The sequence below is a fragment of the Mustelus asterias genome, chromosome 13 (genome assembly GCF_964213995.1).
Source record: "Mustelus asterias chromosome 13, sMusAst1.hap1.1, whole genome shotgun sequence".
Lineage (NCBI taxonomy): Eukaryota > Metazoa > Chordata > Chondrichthyes > Carcharhiniformes > Triakidae > Mustelus > Mustelus asterias.
Window position 1 is genome coordinate 99,058,516 of NC_135813.1, and position 22,139 is coordinate 99,080,654.

General features: G+C 41.6%; 1 protein-coding gene across 7 annotated transcripts in view; it reads left to right on the forward strand.

The window, feature by feature from the left end:
* LOC144502938 (protein-tyrosine sulfotransferase 2-like) overlaps nt 1–22,139 on the forward strand; it is a 76,649-nt gene that overhangs the window by 38,022 nt on the left and 16,488 nt on the right. For 3 of the 7 annotated variants that reach the window (XM_078227367.1, XM_078227371.1, XM_078227370.1), the window contains exons 2-3: nt 6,473–6,587; nt 10,628–10,719. The gene's annotated coding sequence lies outside the window, so the exon portion shown is untranslated. Of the gene's footprint in view, nt 1–6,472; nt 6,588–10,627; nt 10,720–17,106; nt 17,143–22,139 lie in introns of all 7 variants that reach the window. The other 4 variants (XM_078227366.1, XM_078227372.1, XM_078227368.1 and 1 more) reach the window with 3 other exon arrangements.

Sequence of the window (22,139 nt, forward strand, 5' to 3'; positions counted from 1 at the left end):
CGTATGAGAAGATTTTGAGTCAGTTAGGATTATATTTTAGGGTTTAGAAAAATGACAGGAGATCCCATAGAAATTTATAAAATTCTAACAAAGCTAGACATGGTAAATGCTCCCTCTAGATCTCAGGAAGGATGTTCCCAACCATGTGGGTGTCCATAATGAGGGGTCCCAGTCTGAGGATATGTGGTAAACCAATTAGATCTGAGATGAAGAGAAATCTGTTCTTCCAGAGAGTGCTGAGCCTGTGTAATTCGCCAGCACAGAAAGCAGTTAAGAACAAAGAACAGCACAGGAAACAGGCCCTCCAAGCCTGTGCCGCTCCTTGGTCCAACTAGACCAATCATTTGTATCCCTCCATTCCCAGGCTGCTCATGTGACTATCCAGGTAAGTCTTAAACGATGTCAGCGTGCCTGCCTCCACCACCCTACTTGGCAGCGCATTCCAGGCCCCCACCACCCTCTGTGTAAAAAAACATCCCTCTAATATCTGAGTTATACTTCGCCCCTCTCACCTTGAGCCCGTGACCCCTCGTGAAGGTCACTTCTGATCTGGGAAAAAGCTTCCCACCATTCACCCTATCTATCCCCTTCATAATCTTGTACACCTCTATTAGATCTCCCCTCATTCTCCGTCTTTCCAGGGAGAACAACCCCAGTTTACCCAATCTCTCCTCATAGCTAAGACCCTCCATACCAGGCAACATCCTGGTAAACCTTCTCTGCACTCTCTCTAACGCCTCCACGTCCTTCTGGTAGTGCGGCGACCAGAACTGGACGCAGTACTCCAAATGTGGCCTAACCAGCGTTCTATACAGCTGCATCATCAGACTCCAGCTTTTATACTCTATACCCCGTCCTATAAAGGCAAGCATACCATATGCCGCCTTCACCACCTTCTCCACCTGTGTTGCCACCTTCAAGGATTTGTGGACTTGCACACCTCGGTCCCTCTGTTTCTATACTCCTGATGACTCTGCCATTTATTGTATAACTCCTCCCTACATTATTTCTTCCAAAATGCATCACTTCGCATTTATCCGGATTAAATTCCATCTGCCACCTCTCCGCCCAATTTTCCAGCCTATCTATATCCTGCTGTATTGCCCGACAATGCTCTTCGCTATCCGCAAGTCCAGCCATCTTCGTGTCATCCGCAAACTTGCTGATTACACCAGTTACACCTTCTTCCAAATCATTTATATATATCACAAATAGCAGAGGTCCCAGTACAGAGCCCTGCGGAACACCACTGGTCACCGACCTCCAGCCGGAAAAAGACCCTTCGACCACTACCCTCTGTCTCCTATGGCCAAGCCAGTTCTCCACCCATCTAGCCACTTCTCCTTGTATCGCATGAGCCTTAACCTTCTTAACCAACCTGCCATATGGGACTTTGTCAAATGCCTTACTGAAATCCATATAGACGACATCCACGGCCAAAACATTGATGTTTTCATGAAGTTAGGGGGTGAATGATCAAAGAATACAGCGGAAGGCAGGGTCAGAGTATTGATTTGGACAATCGGCCATAATCATAATGAATGGTGGAAGTAGGCTCAAAGGACTGAACAGCCTACTCCTATTTTCTATGTTTACCATGTAAATGTTCTTTGCCTGAACATTACTTTGTGAACTTTATACTGCTTTTGTTATTAGTAACACATTGATTTCAGTTTCAAAAATATATAAAAGTTCAGGAATGTGAAGAGTAGTCTTGCATATGCTTGATTTGTCTCAATTGTTTACTAATGTGGCACAAATATAATTCATTATTGAGAGGTGCATTTATGTTTTTAATTAAGTGGCTCAGCATTAATATTTAAATTAAGTATCCATTTAATCACATACCTACTCCAAATAGTCACTTCATTTATGTGGTGACTGACTCAGCAAATATATTTGGAAGTAACATTTAGATGTCATATACGTTTAACCACCGCGAATTGTAAAATGGAATTAACGTTAATGGCTCTAACTTTATGATCATTCATGAAGTTAGGAAAACCTGACAGTTATTTTGGTTGTAGTCATTTTTCATTTACCCATGCGGTTTGCTGAGATAGGCAAATTGTGATGCTAATGGAATTGCTGCTCGCAATGACACATCTGTTCAATTCGATTTGGAATATTTGCTGGTAAGAGAATATCTGGGAGGTCAAGTATCATGAAGCTGATATTGGAAGCCCATGTACTAGCATTTGCTTGTTTTATTCAGACTGTCTTAATACCACATCAGATAAATAAAAATGTTTGTGCTTTTACATTTGGAGTACTGGATGCGCAACATTCCAAAAGCAACATGGGGAAGGCATTTGTGTAAAGAATAGCCCAGCTCTCAGGTTTTTTTCTTGTGCTGTGTAATAAAATTAAAAGCTGACAAATAAAATGGGAGTGGATGGAGGTGGTGGAACAGAGGGGTCAAAAAGAATACAGTACCCATTTAGGGTTAGTTAGGGAGAACCTTAACTTGCATTTGAAGCCAATGACTCACTAAGATAATGAAAAAATGTTATTTACATACAGTTATTGACTTGAGGGCTCTGATACAAGATCTTTTAAAGCAGTCTTTTAAGACATCTAGACAAAATTTAAATCTTAACCGAAAATTGGCTAATATATAAACTAAAATTGCTGTTGTCTATTTCAGAGGTTCTATACTGGTGGTATTAAAATGTATGAGTCTATCATACCATCCCACCAATATGCTGCCCCTTGGCAACATAAGAATATGATGTTGGAATCTTCATTTAGACTGATGACATCCAACTCTAAATGGCCACCACCTCTCCTTGACTGCCTTCATTCTGTCTGTGTTGTGAGATTGTGTATCAGACATCCAGCTATGGATAAACTTTTTTTAATTTGGGAGGGGTTGGAAATGAGGCTGCACCTCTGTAAAAAAAATTATGCTACATTTTCTCCAAATAACCAGAATGAAGACCAAAACCACAGACTTTACCCCCCACCACCACAAGCTCCATTCCCTAACCATCAGTTCCATGCTCCTGCCTGGCTGCCATTCCTGGATGAACACAGTAAGAAGTCTCTCAACACCAGGTTAAAGTCCAACAGGTTTATTTGGTAGCAAAAGCCACTAGCTTTCGGAGCACTCGCTGCCCCTTCCTCAGGTGCGTGGGACTTCGGTTCACAAACAGGGCATATAAAGACACAAACTCAATTTACAAAATAATGGTTGGAATGCGAGTCTTTACAGGTAATCAAGGCTTAAAGGTACAGACAGTGTGAGTGGAGAGAGGGTTAAGCACAGATTAAAGAGATGTGTATTGTCTCCAGCCAGGACAGTTAGTGAGATTTCTGACAGCTGAGTTACAGTGGCAAGCAACAGAAGAGTTGGTCATGCTTGTGGGCTGAGCGCAGGTGGTTCCACAAAGCTGTCACCCAGTGTGCATTTAGTCATCACATTGTAGAGGAGACCACATTGGGAGCAGTGAATACAATAAACCAAATTGAAGGAGTTGCAAGTGAAACGCTGCTTAAACTTGAAGGAGTGTTTGGGGTCTTGAATGGTGAGGGTGAAGGGGCAAGGTATTGCCCCTTCTGCATTTGCAAGAGAAGGTGCCATGGGAAAGGGGTGGGAAGTTGGGTTGAATGGAGGAGTGGACCAGAGTGTCACTGAAGGAGAGGTTCCTGCAGAATGCTAATGGGGTGAAGGGGAAGATGTGTTTCATGGTGGCTTTATGCTGGAGATGGCGGCAATGGCAAAGGATGATCCTTTGAATGCAGAGGTTGGTGTGGTGGAAAATGAGGACAAGAGGGGCTCTGTCATGTCTCTGGGAGGGAGAAGGGGTGAGAACAGAGGTGCAGGAACTGGGTAGAACCTGGTTGAGTGCCGGGGTGGATCTTTGGTTAAGGAGAAAGGTAGATGCCAGAAGCACCATTTTCAAAGGTGGCATATGCAACAGCTGCGATGGAGATGAGAAACTGAGAGAATGGGATCAAGTGCTTGCAGGAAGTGAGCTGAGGTGGCTGTGGGCTTGCAGTGAATATTGGCAGTTGCTAAAAATCCGGAATACAATTGCTGAACAGAGTGCTCCATAATGTTTGTAAATATGACTCTCATTGCTCTAAATATTTTTTGGGGAAAGTGTTTTAAAAGCAATTTATATCTAAAATGTAAATAAATTTAATTGAGGCAGTAGGTAGTTAAACTGTGAATAAGCTAGCGTTGATAGACCTCGTAGAATGCAAACAATGAGAAATTTGATGCTTTACAAATTGTGAAATACCTCTTCGTGACTGAGGTTTTTTTGACCAAGCAGATTTACAGAAGAACAGTGTGAGTCAATTCCCAAAAAAGTATGGTGTTGAGACCCTGAAAGAAGTGACCCATATCCCTGAATGCAATGACACCCTTTGTTCAGTTTAGCATAAAGCTACTATCAGTATATTTGGACTGCTGCCATATCTTGTTTGAGATAATCATATCTTCTTGAAAAGAATAGCCTTTCATTGAACATGAAAGGGTGACCCAGTTATGTTATTTTTTTTTTAGAAGTGTATTTAAAGTGTGCTGGGAGGAAAGTATATTAAGATACCAGATCTTTTAAAGTTTTACATAATTTTATGCTACATATATGCTCAACTATTTTGTTTATTTCCCTAACTGTCCTCCAAGAAACATTCTTTGGAGCCAAATGCAGAGAATAATGCTGCTGCTATTAAGTGGCTAACATTGAACCAAACATTATAAGAGTTTCAAATTGTTGGGTGAACCAACTTGAACCCAGCCTACCTCGTTGGAAAAAGGTTAAGAAGAAAGGAATTTGAAATAAGTTGTTTGGGAGCAATCAGGAACAGGTAAACAGCTGACCTTGCCAATGTCACCCATATCCCATGAATTAATACATTTTTTAAAAAACTGGTGGAATGTGATTTTTAGTCATGTTATGAGTTACATTTGGAATTTGTGGGAAGGGGAGATTGAGAGAAATTTGATAATCTCTTCTAATGGTATTCTTGACCTCTTTCCACAAGACAAAGTGGAACTAAATCCTGGCCATAGCCAGGTGGAATGAATACTGGAAGCATATAAAGAGGTTGAAACTCTTAGCACACCATTAGGATTTTTCAAAATGGGATCACTGTTCAAGTGGAAAGGGTAAGTAGGGAATTGGCAAGAAGCTTAAACTAGTGAGATGGAGGGGCAATGAAATTAGGCTAAAATAACAAATGGGGAAAGCAAGACATAGGACAGAGTAAGCTTAGAGCATAAATGACCAGGAAACTAATAGAACAAGATTGTTTAAAAAAAAGCCAAAGGAATTGCTATTAATATGGAGGTAAACTGCAATATTGCAGTGTCTGTAATAAAGCTGGGGAACTGGAGGCAATAATTGTGAGGAATGGGATATACCAGGGATTGCTGAGCAATGGCTAAGAAGCTGGACACCATCCAGGACGAAGCACCCTGCTTGATCGGTATTCCCTCCATTTTAGACGAACACTCTGTACTATCTATAAGGTGCACTCTCTAAGAAGGCTCCTTCGGCAGCACTTTCCAACCTCACAGCTACTACCATCTAGAAGGACAAAACATCACCACCTGGAGCTTTGAGACCAAGTCACTCACCATCTTGACTTGAAAATATACCGTTGATCCCTCACTGTTGCTGGGTCAGAATCTTGGAACTTCCTCCCAGCAGCACTGTGGGTGTACCGACACCTCAGGAACTGCAGTGATTCAAGAAGGCAGCTCACCACTGCCTTAAGGGCAACTCGATGGACAGTAAATGTTGACCTAGCCAGTCACGCCCACATCCCGCAAAAGATTAATAGAAAAACAACATTGCTGGTTATAGCATTCAGAAAAGATGGGCTAAAAGGGAAAATGGAATAACTGTTTCTTTGAGCTAACTGGCTGTGGCTGTGGAGGTGGTGGTTGGGGCGGGAGGGGGAGACGAATAAAATCCTTGTGGATAAAGATAATAGTGTGTCAATTTCTTCTGTAGCCACATGGTGAAGTAGGGAACCAAATGCTAAGAATCTTTTACCTAAAACTAGACTTATTTACAGAATGCAACATATGCCTGCTCCCGAACCAACACCCAGTATTGCAGAAGTACTCAAAAAACTTAATCAATGCATGCTTTTCACCTGTGGATTCTTACCCTTGATACAACTAACATACCATTCATCAATCCCCTTTCTTTAAACCAAAACTTTAGAATAATTATTTCGGAACAAAAAAAATCCATACTTTGTGCACCACATCATAATTCTTTACTCAGAATGGTGAGGATGCAGAATTACTGCCACAGGAAGTAATTGAGGTAAATGCCATAGATCTTTGTTCTAAGGCAAGACTAGACAAGCATGTGTGGGAGAAGGGAATAGAGGGTTATGCTGCTCAGGTTGAATTAAGGAAAAATGGGAGGATGTTCAAATGGAACGTGGTCTGTTGGGCTGAATGGCCTGTTCTTACATTGTATACTCTATTTTTTGTAGATTGTAGGTTTTCTTGATGGACTTCCAACACAATTACCTCACTGCCTGTCTTTCTTAACGGAAAGCTAGAATTATGGAGATATGGATAGCACAATGATTTTTTTGAAGTTTTTCAGTGAAAAGTAAGATTTTTTAAAAAATCAAATGAGCGATTTGTTGGGGACAAGAGAAAATCTGTGAAATGAATGCTGCAAGGAGCTAACACAATGGACTAAATGGCCTTTTCTTACTCCAATTTCCCTCCCTACTTTATTAAAGTCAAGTAATGCAAGTTGTGGGTGTGTCAGAGGGAGATGGGAGGTAGGATAAGAGAAGTGAGTAGCAGTGGGTGAGTTTTTATTTGAACCTATATTATACTTATATTCAATTTAAGTACCGAGCTAATTTAGTCCCCATAGGTCATGATAGTTACTTTTCTCTGAATGCTTTGTGAAGCATCAATATTCTTTCTGAAGTAGAATGACTGAAACTGCATGCATAGCCCAGAATTATCCTCACCCTTTAGAACATAGAAAAACTACAGCACAAACAGGCCTTCAGCCCACAAGTTGTGCCGAACACATCCCTACCTTCTAGACCCACCTATAACCCTCCATCCTATTAAGCTCCATGTACTCATCCAGGAGTCTCTTAAAAGACCCTATTGAGTTCGCCTCCACCACCACTGACGGCAGCCGATTCCACTCGCCCACCACCCTCTGTGTGAAAAACTTACCCCTAACATTTCCCCTGTACCTACCCCCCAGCACCTTAAACCCATGTCCTCTCGTAGCAGCCATTTCCAGCCTGGGAAAAAGCCTCTGAGAGTCCACCCGATCTATGCCTCTCAACATCTTGTACACCTCTATTAGGTCTCCTCTCATCCTTCGCCTCTCCAAGGAGAAAAGACCGAGCTCCCTCAGCCTATCCTCATAAGGCATGCCACTCAATCCAGGCAACATCCTTGTAAATCTCCTCTGCACCCTTTCAATCTTTTCCACATCCTTCCGATAGTGAGGCGACCAGAACTGAGCACAGTACTCCAAGTGGGGTCTGACGAGGGTCTTGTATAGCTACATCATTATCCCCGGACTCCTAAACTCAATCCCTCGATTGATAAAGGCCAGCACACCATACACCACCTTAACCACCACCTCCACCTGTGGGGCCGATTTTAGAGTCCTATGGACCCGGACCCCAAGGTCCTTCTGATCCTCGACAGTACTAAGAGTCTTTCCCTTTATATTGTACTCCTTCATCCCATTTGACCTACCAAAGTGGACCAGGTCCCATTTATCTGGGGTGAAGTCCATCTGCCACTTGTCCGCCCAGTCTTGCATCCTATCTATATCCCTCTGTAACTTCTGACATCCCTCCAGACTATCCACAACCCCACCAACCTTCGTGTCGTCGGCAAACTTACCAACCCATCCCTCCGCTTCCTCATCCAGGTCATTTATGAAAATGACAAACAGCAAGGGTCCCAGAACAGATCCCTGGGGCACCCCACTGGTGACCGACCTCCATTTAGAAAAAGACCCATCTGTACCCACTCTGCCTCCTTTGGGCAAAACCTTCCACCGGGCAGCAGCCCCTTGGATCCCATGCCCTCTCTCTTTTTCTAGAAGCCTTGCATGGGGGACCTTATCGAACGCCTTGCTAAAATCCATATAAACCACATCTACCGCCTTCCCTTCGTCAATGTGTTTAGTCACATTTTCGAAGAGCTCCACTAGGCTCGTAAGGCACGATCTGCCCTTGACAAAGCCATGCTGAGTATTCTTGAGCATACTAAACCTCTCTAAATGCTCATATATCCTGTCCCTCAGGATCTTCTCCATCAGTTTACCAACCACTGAGGTTAGACTCACCGGTCGGTAATTACCTGGGCCATCCCTATTCCCCTTCTTGAAAATAGGAACCACATCCGCAATCCTCCGGCACCTCTCCCGTCTCCATCGACGACACAAAGATCATCGCCAGAGGCTCTGCAATCTCTTCCCTCGCCTCCCACAGTAACCTGGGGTACATCCCATCCGGACCCGGCGACTTATCTATCTTGATGCCATTCAAAGATTCCAGCACAACCTCTTTCTTAAAGTCCACATACTCAATCCTTTCAGTCCACCGCACGCCTGCAGTACATCCACCCAGGTCCTTCTCCTCTGTGAAAACCGAGGCAAAATACTCATTGAGCACCTCTGCCATTTCTACTAGTTCCGTACAGACTTTCCCGCCTTCACCTTTTATAGGCCCTATTCCTTCACGTCTCATCCTTTTACTCTTCACATATTTATAGAACGCCTTACGGTTCTCCTTAATCCTACCTGCCAGGGCCTTCTCGTGACCCCTTCTGGCTCTCCTAATTTCCTTCTTTAGTCCCTTCCTACAAGCCGTATACTCTTCTAAATCCCTATCTTCGCCAAGCTCTCTGAACCTTTTGTACGCTTTCCTTTTCTTCACGACTAGGTCCCGCACAGCTTTCGTGCACCACGGTTCCTTTAACCAACCAACACCTCCCTGTCTGCTCGGAACGTTGTCCTGTAGAACTCTAGACAGACATTCCTTGAAAAACTGCCACCTTCAGTACATTTCCCCAAGATTACCTCCTTCCAATTTACTCCTCTAATTTGCTGTCTAATGTCTTCATATTTCCCCTTATTCCATATAAACACTTTCCTAGCTTGCCTGATCCTCTCTTTTTCCAATGCAAGCCTAAAGGAGATAGAGTTATGATCGCTATCCCCAAGATGCTCTCCCACTGAGAGATCTGACACCTGTCCAGGTTCATTGGTCAGTATCAGATCAAATACAGCCTCTCCTCTTGTAGGCTTGTCCACATGCTGTGTGGGGAAACCCTCCTGAACACGCCTAACGAATTCTTCCCCATCCAATCCCCTTACCCTAGGGATATTCCAATCTATGTTTGGGAAATTAAAGTCTCCCATCACAACAACTCTGCTATTACTGCATCTCTCCGGATCTGTTTCCCTATCTGCTCCTCCACCTCCCTGTTACTATTGGGCGGCCTATAGAAAACTCCCAGCAAAGTGACCGGCCCCTTCCCACTCTGAACTTCCACCCACAGAGACTCGGTGGACAATCCCTCCACAGCATACACCTTCTCTACAGCTGTGACACTATCCCTGATCAGCAGTGTCACTCCACCCCCTCTCTTGCCTCCCTCCCTGTCCTTCCTGAAACATCTGAATCCCGGCACCTGGAGTATCCAGTCCTGTCCCTGAGACATCCAAGTCTCCGTAATGGCCACCACATCACACTTCCAGGCATCGATCCACGCTCTGAGCTCATCCCCTTTATTCACTATACTCCTGGCATTAAAGTAAACACATCTCAATCCTTTGGTCTGAGCTCTCCCCTTCTCTATTCCCTGTCCATCCGCCCTCTTGCTCTGCCTATAACCCTTCTCTGTTTGCGAGCTACCTTCCTCACTCTGTCACCTCATTTTGATCCCCTCCCCCCAACCTATCTAGTTTAAACTCTCCCCAGTAGCCTTAGCCAACCTTCCCGCCAGGATATTGGTCCCCCTGGGATTCAAGTACCACTCGTTTTTTGTGCACAGGTCACACCTGCCCCTAAAGAGGTCCCAATGGTCCAGGAACCTGAATCCCTGCCCCCTGCACCAGTCCCTCAGCCGCACATTCATCCTCCACCTCACTCCATTCCTGTCCTCACCTTCCCGTGGCACAGGCAGCAATCCTGAGATTACTACCTTTGCTTTCCTCCTTCTCAGCTGTCTCCCTAATTCCCTATACTCTCTCTTCATGACCCCTTCCAATATCTTTGATCTGTACAATGGACAACTCATGCCAGTTTGTAATTCATTACACTATAGAGGCACTGGTTTGTTGTCTTGTAACTCTTATCACACTGATGAAATGCTTTCACGGTCAAAAAAATGCTGGAAATACAACATAGGTCAGTCAGGTAGCATGTATGGAGAGAGAAACAGATTTAATGTTGCAGATCAATAATATTTGATCAGTTCTGCTCAATTTCTTGGGGGGGGGGGGGGGGGAATATGTAAACGGTCAACCTTTTTTAATTCCAGGTTTGGAAGCATTTGAACTTGGAGAATAAATTGCTTATCTTGTTCAACAGTTTGTGCCAGAGATTTAGCACTGTCAGTAGTTTTTAATTGTCGTTTGCTTTTCCTTCCCAGTTCGTGTCTCATGCATTTGGAGAATAGGACAGTGAAATGTCAAAATGATAGTTTCGCAACACACAAGATGGTGTCGATGCTGCATCTATAAGGTATGAGAGTTTATTTCTTAGTGTCATGAGTAGACTTGCGTTAATACTGCAATGAAGTTACTGTGAAAATCACCACACTCCAGCGCCTGGTCAGGTACACTGAGGGAGAATTTAGCATGGCCAATGCACCTAACCAGCACGTCTTTCGGACTGTTGGAGGAAACTCGAGCACCCGGAGGAAACCCACGCAGACACAGAGAGAACGTGCAGACTCCACACAGACAGCGATCAAAGCTGGGGATTGAACCCGGGTCTTTGGCACTATGAGGCAGCAGTGCTAACCACTGTGCCACCCTGAGAGGTATTAAATGCAACATTTTTCTGGAGACTGCACAAGGTAACAATTCATATTTTAACTCTTCCTGGCAAAGAATTAAAAAATTATAATATTTACTGGTTGCAGTGTGTGTACCTGTAAGTTACTTTCAATTTTACAGCTAGAAATGTATGGGTAAACTAGTTTCTGAATGTAAATGGTTGGTGGATATTGTGCTTGAATTCAGCATGAAATACATGTTACAGGAGAATATTTGAGGTAAGCTACAATCCATCAAAGTTATAATATATTCTCTGGTTTCACTTCTACTTTTGATAGTATGGTCAGTTGTTTCTTATGAATATACAATATATTTGAAAAATGTAATTTAGTCTAGAGGTTTCTGATGGCTTTAAAGTGTGAGGATTAATATCGAGTAGTGGATAGTCATTTGAACCATAATATTTTATTGTCTTTTGTGATCTCCCAGATGTTATTTTATATAACATGCACTCTGCCTTTCACCTACCTGAAAAAATATGAATCAAGTATTTAAGGGATTATTTTGACTTGTTTGTTAGTGTAGCGATTAGCACGCTCAGGATTATTCAGCAAGATTGGCCACTCAGAATCACATCCAGCAGCAGCCATTTTGTTTCTTGAATTGTCCAGGATTATGTTTACTTCATGATGACACTTTTTTTTTTGTCAATTGGAGTCAACTTGCCAAGCAATCAGCACCCACTTCCTATTGTACAAATTGTGATCATTTGAAATTTGGAATTCTTGTTTGTTCTGATGAGCACAAGGTGAAAAACTTTGTTCCCATGTCTTTTTTGAGCAGTATTCAAGTTCTATACTACCAAATGATTCTGTTACGTGTCCATGAGTAGAACCCACACTTTTAAACTGAAAAGTGATTTTCAGTTGTTTCTCTGAAGACCATGATGATTGGAAATTTCTGAGTTCTTATGAAATTCTGACCAAGCATCTGTAGAGAAGAGATGTAATCTTGCAGGCGAAAATGATGAGACCCTTCCACTGCCTAAGATGACTGTCTTTAGACACGGGGCTTTTTTGCTTCTTTGCAGGATGTGATTCTTCTGTGTTGCGCAGACTGCCTTGCAAAAGACATTAAATTTTACCTTCCTACGTCTAATATCCATCATGAGGGTCTTGCTATCGTCCTGTACTCTGACTGGCAAAAGTTGAAATTTCATTGTCAGTAAAACTGAAGCCAGTGTCTTTAACTCCTACCAGTACCAACTTGTGGCTTCACCTTCATCAATTTCCCTAGTGTGCCACACCAGTCCTTTAACCTGAAAGGGTGAAAATCCCAAATGTCCCATGCAAGGTTCTAGTTGACAGCCTTTTCTCTGTGCATTGCTTGCCTACTGTCGTATGCCTGTTCCAAAGCTACCGAAACTTGTCAATCATACTCATTCCGTTTCTCAGTAGCCTACACAAATTACATTTTATTCAGAACCCCTTCATCCACGTGCTTTTCCACAAAATGGTCCAGAATCCATCATAACCATAAAACTCAACTATGCCCTGGTCAATGCTTTTCATCCTTTTCTAATTTCAAAACCAGCCCCTTCTCTCCATATCTACCTGAGCAATCATCTTCATCCATAAGATCCAACCTCCTTTTCTAATGCTGGATTACTGTCTGGTTTATCTTTCAGTAAGTACAAAGAGCCCTGTACTCTGCAGGTTTCCTAAAATCCCCCCTTTTGCTTTAAGCTACCCAAATACCACCCTTATTGTATTTTCAACCCAAGTATTCAATCCACTTTTCAACCCTCCTGTCAAGTCCTTGGGGACTTTTGCTTTGTGAAGGGAATAACACATTTATAGATAAACATAAGGCTTTGGTTTTAAAAAAAAAAGTGAATCATTACATGTTAATTTATCTGACAGATGTAACACTAAATACCAACCACAATCATTAATGTTTGGAAACTATAGCCAATGACGCATTGTTAGTCTATAATGCATCTGTAAATACTTCAAGCTTCATGACAGACTTCTGATATTGATAGACTGTGGTTAGCTGGTGGATCAGATCAGTATGTACAAATAGACATTTCTTATCTATTTTCCTGTAGAGGTAAGTAAAGCATTCAGCCGCCTTTTAAATATTTACATAATTGTTTTGCTGTACAAGAATAGAGTAAGTGTGATGCAGGCAATTAGTCAATTTTTTCTTTCTAATTCGGTATTGAGCAAGGTTTAGAAAAGGAAAAAAAGTAAATTCAGAAATTTGCTAATTAAAATGAAGCAAGAAATGTGCAGATTAGATGTAGTTGAAGTGGAACATGACTGGGTGGTGGATCTATCCTGTTTCCTCCCTTTGGCGCTGTGCAATACAGATTGAAGATGACACAGAGGAAGAGGTGCCAAATTAGAAAATGAGTCTCTGTTTGCTAACTTTGCCTTGAATCTGAAATACTTTATTCACTAGTTTTCTCCCTTTTTACCTTCCCCCTCCTAGAAGTATTAATTTCTTATTGTGATATTTGTTCCACATGTGTCCACATAGTTTACTAACCTAGGCTATATTTTGAGGCAGCAAGATTAGCTATGGAATACGATTTGGAGGAACTGTTAATGAATTGATTAAGGAATAGCATTTAATTCTTTGCTTTCCAATTCTCATCCTAGGATCACTAATGTCAGATCTACGGGGCCAGAACTGATCAGATTGTGGTCAGTGAACTAAGGTGGTTTGAACTGATCAGTTACTAAAATCTCAACAATGATTAAACCAGTTGCTACCTTCATTAAATTAACCAACAAAGCAATGCCAGATGAACACTTAGAACTGAACCCCAGATTTTGCTGGAGTGAGGTATTTCATGGCATGACCTATTGGTTAGACATTTCCCTTGCCCTTGAGGTTAATTATTTTTCTGCTGCAAATTGCTGAAAGTATAAGTATAAAGGGGCATCTGGAACCTTGGTCAATAACAAGTCCAACAGTCTACCTCAACATAAGAAACTTGTGGATTAAGAAAGAAATGGAGGGTGACTGAAAAGAAAATTGTGTGAAGTGCGGTCAAGTCAGGTACAAAAATAGGGAAGTCAAGAAAGATTGGATTGGGAGAGATAAAACTGGAGAAGTGGAATATGATAAAACAATTTTTAAACTTCAAGCAATTTAATTTCAAATGTTTCCTTTCTGAGCAGGAGAGGAAGAAAAATGGCATTGCGGGAATATGCATGTCTTCATTAAAAGGGACCTTATGCTGTCAGATACCAACACTAACTTTGGTTCATTTATTATCAATTAAAACTTGTCACAATGTAGCAATTTCATGAAATGTGAGTTGTTTTCATGAGCTTAATGGCGAAGTGGTGCATATTGTCCAGCAATGTGCACCTTAAACTTTCCATTATGTTGCCAGAAAATTCTGACCCTGAAATGACACTGTGCAGTGCTAACCTATGGGCAAGTCATGCATTCACCTGAAATTCCTTTCTACCTGCTATTTTAACTTTCATCTATGTAAAAAAAAAAATGTTAGGTACATTGATCATGCTAAATTCTCCCTCGGTGTACCTGAACAGGTGCCGGAGTGTGGCGACTAGGGGATCTTTGCAGTGTTAATGTAAGCCAACTTGTGATAAATTAACTTGAACTTTATATGCTAATAGATCTCCTGTAGCATTAGTCATGATGATTAAAAGTTTTGAGGACTGTTTGTACCCTGTATTGGATAATGTTCCTCTGAGTAAATAGAATATGTTCTTATTGTATTCTAAAGTTTTTGTGGATGCTTTAGTGATTAAATTGCCTAGCTCCGCTGAGGGTGGCCCGGTAGCACAGTGGTTAGCACTGCTGCTTCACAGCTCCAGGGACCTGGGTTCGATTCCCGGCTTGTGTGGAGTTTGCACATTCTCCTCGTGTCTGCGTGGGTTTCCTCCGGGTGCTCCGGTTTCCTCCCACAGTCCAAAGATGTGCGGGTTAGGTTGATTGGCCATGCTAAAAAAAATTGCCTCGTAGTGTCCTGGGATGCGTAGATTAGAGGGATTAGCGGGTAAAATATGTAGGGATATGGGGGTAGGGCCTGGGTGGGATTGTGGTCGGTGCAGACTCGATGGGCCGAATGGCCTCTTTCTATACTGTAGGGTTTCTATGATTTCTGTCTAATATTCAGTGTAAACTGTGAATGGGTGGCCAGCAGTTTATAATCATCATTTTTACTTCTCCTTGTATTTCCTGTCTATGACACTTTTGTGTTTTTTTTTATGCATTGTCATTTTTTCTATTAAAATCTCAATAGTTCTTGTTTATGAAGGAGAAAATCTATGCTAACTCCTCTAAATATGACATCAAGTTAGGAAGATAGGAACAGAAGGCCATTTGACCAGTCGAGCCTCCTCCTTCATTCAATTGGAGCATGGCTGATCATCTACTTCAATACCACTTATACTATCCCTATATTCCTTGATATCATCATCCAGAAATCTATTGATTTTGCTTTTGAACATGCTCAGTGATTAAACTTCCACACCCCTTTGGGGTACAGAATTCCGAAGATTCACCACCCATTAAGTGAAGAAATTCCTCCTCCATCTCAGTCTTAAATGGCCTGTCCCTTAGTCTAAGACACTGTCCCCTGGTTCTTTCACCAGCAAAGGGAAACCTATCCACATTTACCTTGTCCTGTGAGAATATTGTAAGTTTCAATGAGATCCCCTCTCATTCTTCGCAAATCTAGAGAACACAGACAAAGTTTTCTCAATCTCTCCTCATAAGACAATCCTGCTATTCCATGGGTTAGTCCAGTGAACATCCATTGCACTTTCTCTACAGCAAGTATATACTTCCTTGGATAAGGAGACTAAAACTGTACACACTACTCGGTGGTGGTCTCACCAAGGTTCTATGCAATTGCAGCAAGACATCTTTGCCCCTGTACTCAAATCCCCATATGATAAAGTGCAACATACCTATTGGCCTTCCTAATTACTTGCTGCACCTGTCTGCTAACGTTTAGAGATGCATGAGCAACGATACCCAGGGACTTGACACTTCCCACCTCTCTCCATTTAAGAAATACTCTGCCTTTGTTTTTTCCACCAAAGCGGCATGCTATATCCCGTCTGCCATGTTCTTGCCTATTCACTTAGCCTGCTCAGTCCCCTTGAAGCCTCCTTGCATCCTCCTCACAACTTGCATTCCCATTCAGTTTTGTGTCATCAGATTTGGAAATATTACATTTGGTTCCAGATCTGAATCATTTTAGAAAGATTGTGAACAGTAATGACCCCAGCACTGACCCTTGTAGTAGTCCACTCATAACTAGTAACAGTCTGCCATATAATAATCTGCTTATTCCTACTCCATTGCGCTGTTTCCAAGGTAATGATCTGACATTTGACGTACAAGCAGTAGACATTGGCATAAAAATTACATGGTTTCTTTGTAGTTTTTAATGTATTATTGATTCGTGGTTTTAATAACAGTATGCAGTAGGCATTTTCTCTTCACCCACCTACAAACTTCACATCTTGTTACATGCTATCACTCAACCCAAAAGTGGGGAAGACTGAGGAGGTTTGAGTGTTTTCGAACTACTCATGAGCATGGTGGAGTCATTCTCTTCTGCTCTCTCGATATGATTGTTTAATCTGGATGAGAAACAGAGCCAGTGGGGATTCACAATTTTAGATTCTGTAACTTCATGACAAGACCTGATACATCAGGAATATCTATACAAGGGGCATCCATTTCAGTTGTCAAAAATTTACATTAAATTCAGTATGTTATTGTGAGCAGTGTCCCTATCTTTATTTCATAAAATGCATTACCCAATTTATACGAACATCATGGGTGGATTGGCCATGCTAAATTGCCTCTTAGTGTCCCTAAAATGTGTAGGTTAGGGGAACTAACCATGGTAAATGTGTGGGGTTACAGGAATGAGGCAGGGGGGAAAGGGCGGAGTGGGATGCTCTGTTGGAGAGTAAGTGCAGAATGGCCGCCTCCTACACTGTAAGGGTTCTATGATCATTCAATTTGTGTCGAAACTTCTCCTTAATCACAATTTAATACAGCCCCTCAGTCAATATGAGAGATGCTTACAAAATGAGTGAGACAATTATGTTTTTGTTCCCCCTAGATGGAGTCAGTAGACCTGCACATATTGGATTGGCAGGTAACACTACTACTGGTACCCCTTGGCAGCAGCATTGTGGTGGAGAGCTACACCATCTTTATGCAAAGTGCAGATAACTTGCACAAAGGGCTGCTGTAACTAATAGAAATGCTATCCTTTTGAATACCAGCTGCTCCATCATCCATCGTCACAGTTTCACCAGCTCTCAGCTATCTGCTATTTCAGATATAATTGTATCAATTTACATTTTCTATACATACATAGATGGTGATATTGAAATGTACCCTAGTTATTACGTGGATTCGGCTGGATTTCAAAGGTAAAGAATAGTTGAGGAACCTACTGATTCATACCACATCCTTTATAGGAGCCTACAATCTGATAATACAGCACCTACCTGATTTTGAAATTATTCCAGTGTTCTTGTGTACACCATGTTAATCTGCAGACTTTTACAAACATTAATTACCATTTGTGTGAAACAGTGCCTCTTGATTTCAGCCCAGAAAGAAATGGTAGTGATTTGTTAAATCTTATTCATTTTGTCTGGGATGATGGATGTTTTTTTAAAAATACCTTTGGGATTAGGGTGATATTTTGTATGTGTGGTGTGTCCATGATTATTTAAACTGGGGAAGGTTACTAGACACTGGCTTGTCTGAAAACTGAGATAAAAGGGTAAGGACATTAGGTTCATGAATTTGTAATGAGAGGTTATGGTGAGGTTGTATTTGTAAATAAACAGGTTGGATTTAAAATTTGCATTATAAGATGAGTAGGACTTGACTTTTTAGTTATTGAATTTCAAAGAGCAGTTTAAAAGTGACAAGGAACTTTTTCAAGTTAGAGGTTTCATAGATAAACAGGGCAAGGTATGTTAAATTTTATTGACCCTAAAGTAGAGACAAAATAGGAAATATTTTTGTATTTTGGAGGAGTTGAATACAAAGATGTTTGTGGGCAATAGAATTTGAGATGAAAGGGGAAAAATATGTTTCAAGAAAGATGTTCAGCTAAATTGTGGTGGCCCTGTGTGGAAGAGAAGGTGCGCAAGTTATGAATTTGAAACAGCCATGCAATTTCAAGCCAGAAAAGCCTTTGTTTTCAGTAAACGGTTTGGTGCTGAACATTTTTGGATTCCCACTTGAGTGGAAGTGTTTGAGGAGTGATGTGTTCGACTTTTATTGAAGAAGCAACAATTCTTTGCTTTGGGTAATACTGGATTTTTATAGTTAAAATCTGTAAGAGCTGTTGTCAAGAAGGTTGATTCCCTCGCGATCTGGTTTGCCCAGCAGCAAATCACATCTACCATTGTCCTAACATGTCCCTTTTTTGTCCCGGTTTTTTTGGTTGGTTTAAAGGTGCTACACAAAGATTGCTGTTGTATCGAATTACTGCTTTGAACCAGAAGCTGCAAAAACCCAATGTGTTGTACTATTATTGTGGATCTCACTCTGCCCATAAAAATAAATACTTTATACCTTCCCTCTGTTGCGCACACAGAGCTCTGCTTCCAATCTCGTAAATTTCTAGCATCTTCAGAGCAGACTAGAGAAGCTGCACTCTGTAGTAAGAGACTTTGTAGTAGTTTATGAAGCACCTGGGAGATCAGTGGAACTCCCATTACCACCCTCTGTGTTTTTAAAAAAAAAACTTGCCTCGTCATTCTTTAAACCTTGCCCCTCGCACCTTAAAGCTATGCCCTCTAGTAATTGACTCTTCCACCCTGGAAAATTGCTTCTGTCTATCCACTGTGTCCATGCCCTTCATAATCTTGTAGACTTCTGTCAATTCGCCCATCAACCTCCGTTGTTCCAGTGAGAACAAACCAAGTTTCTCAACCTCTCCTCATAGCTAATGCCCTCCATACCAGGCTCTAGAGGAATAGCCTTCCTGAGAAGTTTTGTAGCATTCAATTTTAATTGCGTTAAGGAATTGCCTCAGGGCCCAATTCTAGAGCTATAAATTCCAACTAATGTTCACCAAATTCATGGTCATGTAGTTGCACTCAAAGTAATTATGAAATGCGGTAGTGTAATTACTTGGAACTGATCAAAACCTATGCAGGGTAATCTAATCTAATGGTCACTTCCCAGTTTTCTTTTTGTCTGAAGCCAATGTTCAGGTACTAGGTAAACCAGTGCTTCGGTAGTGTAAAGCCAAATTGATTTTAAAATTGCAAGTGAATGAGTTGCTTACACTTGAGTGAGCCTACAGCCGTGCACCTGATGAAACTTCCTGCATAATAAACTTGCCTTTTTAAAATATATTGATTTATTTCATTCTTTTCACTCAAATCGATCAAAATTCAAGCAATAAGGCATTGAATTGTATGGTTAATGATCTTTATTACTCATCTTTCCAGAGTTCAGAGCAAGATCAGTAAGATTTTTGACTTAGTTTGACATGAAATTATTGTTGAATTGCAGCACCAACATATGGCACTGAGCTATGTATTGCATGTGATCCTCTGGGCTGCTACCTTACCCAAATTGTTGGGAAAGGTCTGATTGGAAGCTAGATTTTTTCCTCTCAGGGGAGAAAGTTTTGTCCTTGGGAGTAATTTGCCTCCTCTGTCTCTTGGCTTTTAAAAAACATGCAATGCTGGGGAGACTGTAAGGGAATTGCTTAAAAAATGTTTTAATATGGTGTGATGACCAGAAGAAGAAGGATCGAAGGGCTTTCCTCTTTTTGCTTTCCTTGTTTGTTCTGCCCAAGCACATGCTCAAACACACAAAAAGCTTGGTTGATCATGTAAATTCTCTCCACTGTTAGTATTTCAAAAAAAATATTTTCCAATGATAACTTGTTAGCTCATCTGAAGAGCTATCAGATAGCGGGGGGGGGGGAATCAAGGTATTTTGTCCAAGCAAATGACATTTGAATGGTTCAATTTCCATTGTGGAATACTGTGGATGTTTCCATACAAATCTCGAGGCAGGAAGAGATTGTTTACAAATCAAGGAAGCTGTTATTCATAACAGAATTAGCATATTCATGTGACTTATTTAGATTAGGCCATCTTGCCGTAGATCTAAAATCATTCTAGTCTGTTTTGGCGAAAATCTTTTTAAAATTGCAATAACTCACACAAGCACATCTTCGTAACAATGGTATTTCAATGCAAAATCATCTAAATGTTTCCCTCCATTATTTTGAGAACTGTTCCAAGCTTCCAATAATCCTAAACCAAACAAGGAATATAGATGCTTACATGGCTACTCAATTTTTGGCCTTTTAGCACCTCGAGAGTGATCCAGACAGACGCCCCTCTTCTAATTCTCATGTGGCAACTTCAAAGAACAAAGAAGATCACAGCTAAGGAACAGGCCCATCGGCCCTCCAAGCCTGCACTGACCATGCTGCCTGTCTGTACTAAAACCCCCTACCCTTCCCGGGACCATATCCCTCTATTCCCGTCCTATTCATGTATTTGTCCAGACGCCCCTTAAAAGTCACTATTGTATCTGCTTCCACTATCTCCCCTGGCAACGAGTTCCAGGCACCCACCACCCTCTGTTTAAAAAAAAAACAAAATTTGCCTTGTATATCTCCTTTAAACCTTGCCCATGCACCTTAAACCTATGACCCCTAGTAATTGACTCTTCTACCCTGGGAAAAGCTTCTGACTATCCACTCTGTCCATGCCCCTCAAAATCTTGTAGATTTCTATCAGGTCACCCCTCAACCTCTGTCGTTCCAGTGAGAACAAACCAAGTTTCTCCAACCTCTCCTCATAGCTAATGCCGTCCATACCAGGAAACATCCTGGTAAATCTTTTCTGTACCCTCTCCAAAGCCTCCACATCCTTCTGGTAGTGTGGCAACCAGAATTGAACACTCTATTCCAAGTGCGGCCTAACTAAAGTTCGAGAAAGCTCTGCCCCCAAACAGTAGAATCTCAAAGAAAGGGATTTATTTCCTAGCAGATTCCAGTCTCCAGACCTCCGAGCATGAGATAGAGAAATTGACCTCTCTCGAAAGATCCCAAAAAGCAGACTGCTTTGAGTTCTGTGAAGGCCTAGCCCCACCCAGTCATATGACCTTGCATGTCAATCAACCTAATCAAATTCTACTCTGCAATATCGCAGGGGGAAAAAAAATCCTGCATTAGTTCAGAATTATACAAACATTGTTATCAGTTTTTAAAATTAATTTGTGGAACATGAGTGGCGCTAGCTGGCTAGCATTTATTGTCCATTCCTAGTTGCCCTTGGAGGGCAGTTAAGATCAATTGTACTGCTGCAAAAACAGTTTGGGATGCCAGTTATAGACAGAGCGGCTCCAATAATAAAAGCACACTGCTACAGCAGATCCTGCACGAAAACATAAAAACATTTCTTAAAGGTACAGTATAGTCACAATAGTCATTGCTGTAATGTAGGAAACGCATCAGCCAATTTGCACACAGTAAACTCCCATAAACAGCAATATAATAATCAGGTAATATAGGTTTAATATTTCCAACCAATTTAATTTTATCTGCTTGACCTTCAATTCATGTAGTACACAGTAACTGGTGCTGACCCTATGGTCTTCAATGTTTCTCCCGTATACGTAAACAATATGGCTTTTGATTTGCTCAGTCTCGATGGTTGGAGGCCTTTTTGAAGGTAATGAAATGCCCACTCCCCTATGACTGTGGCCACAGCCACTGTGTCAACTTTCGTTTTAAGGGATCTACCATTTACCATGAAGGCTAAATAGGAGGCACTTTACTTAGTTGGTCCCTTGTCAGGCTCCTCATCCAGTTTTTTAAAAAAGAATTTAACTTTTTTGCACATTCTGTCCTGCCTGCTTCACTCTGCATCCCCCATTGAGGCCCCCACCTGACCCCTAGTAATTGACTCTTCCACCCTGGGGGAAAAACTTCTGACTATCCACTCTGTCCATGTCCCTCATAATCTTGTCACCCCTCAACCTCATTTGTTCCTGTGAGGACAAACCAATTTCTCCAACCTCTCCTCATACCTAATGCCCTCCACACCAGGCAACATCCTGGTAAATCTTTTCTGTACCCTCTCCAAAGCCTCCACA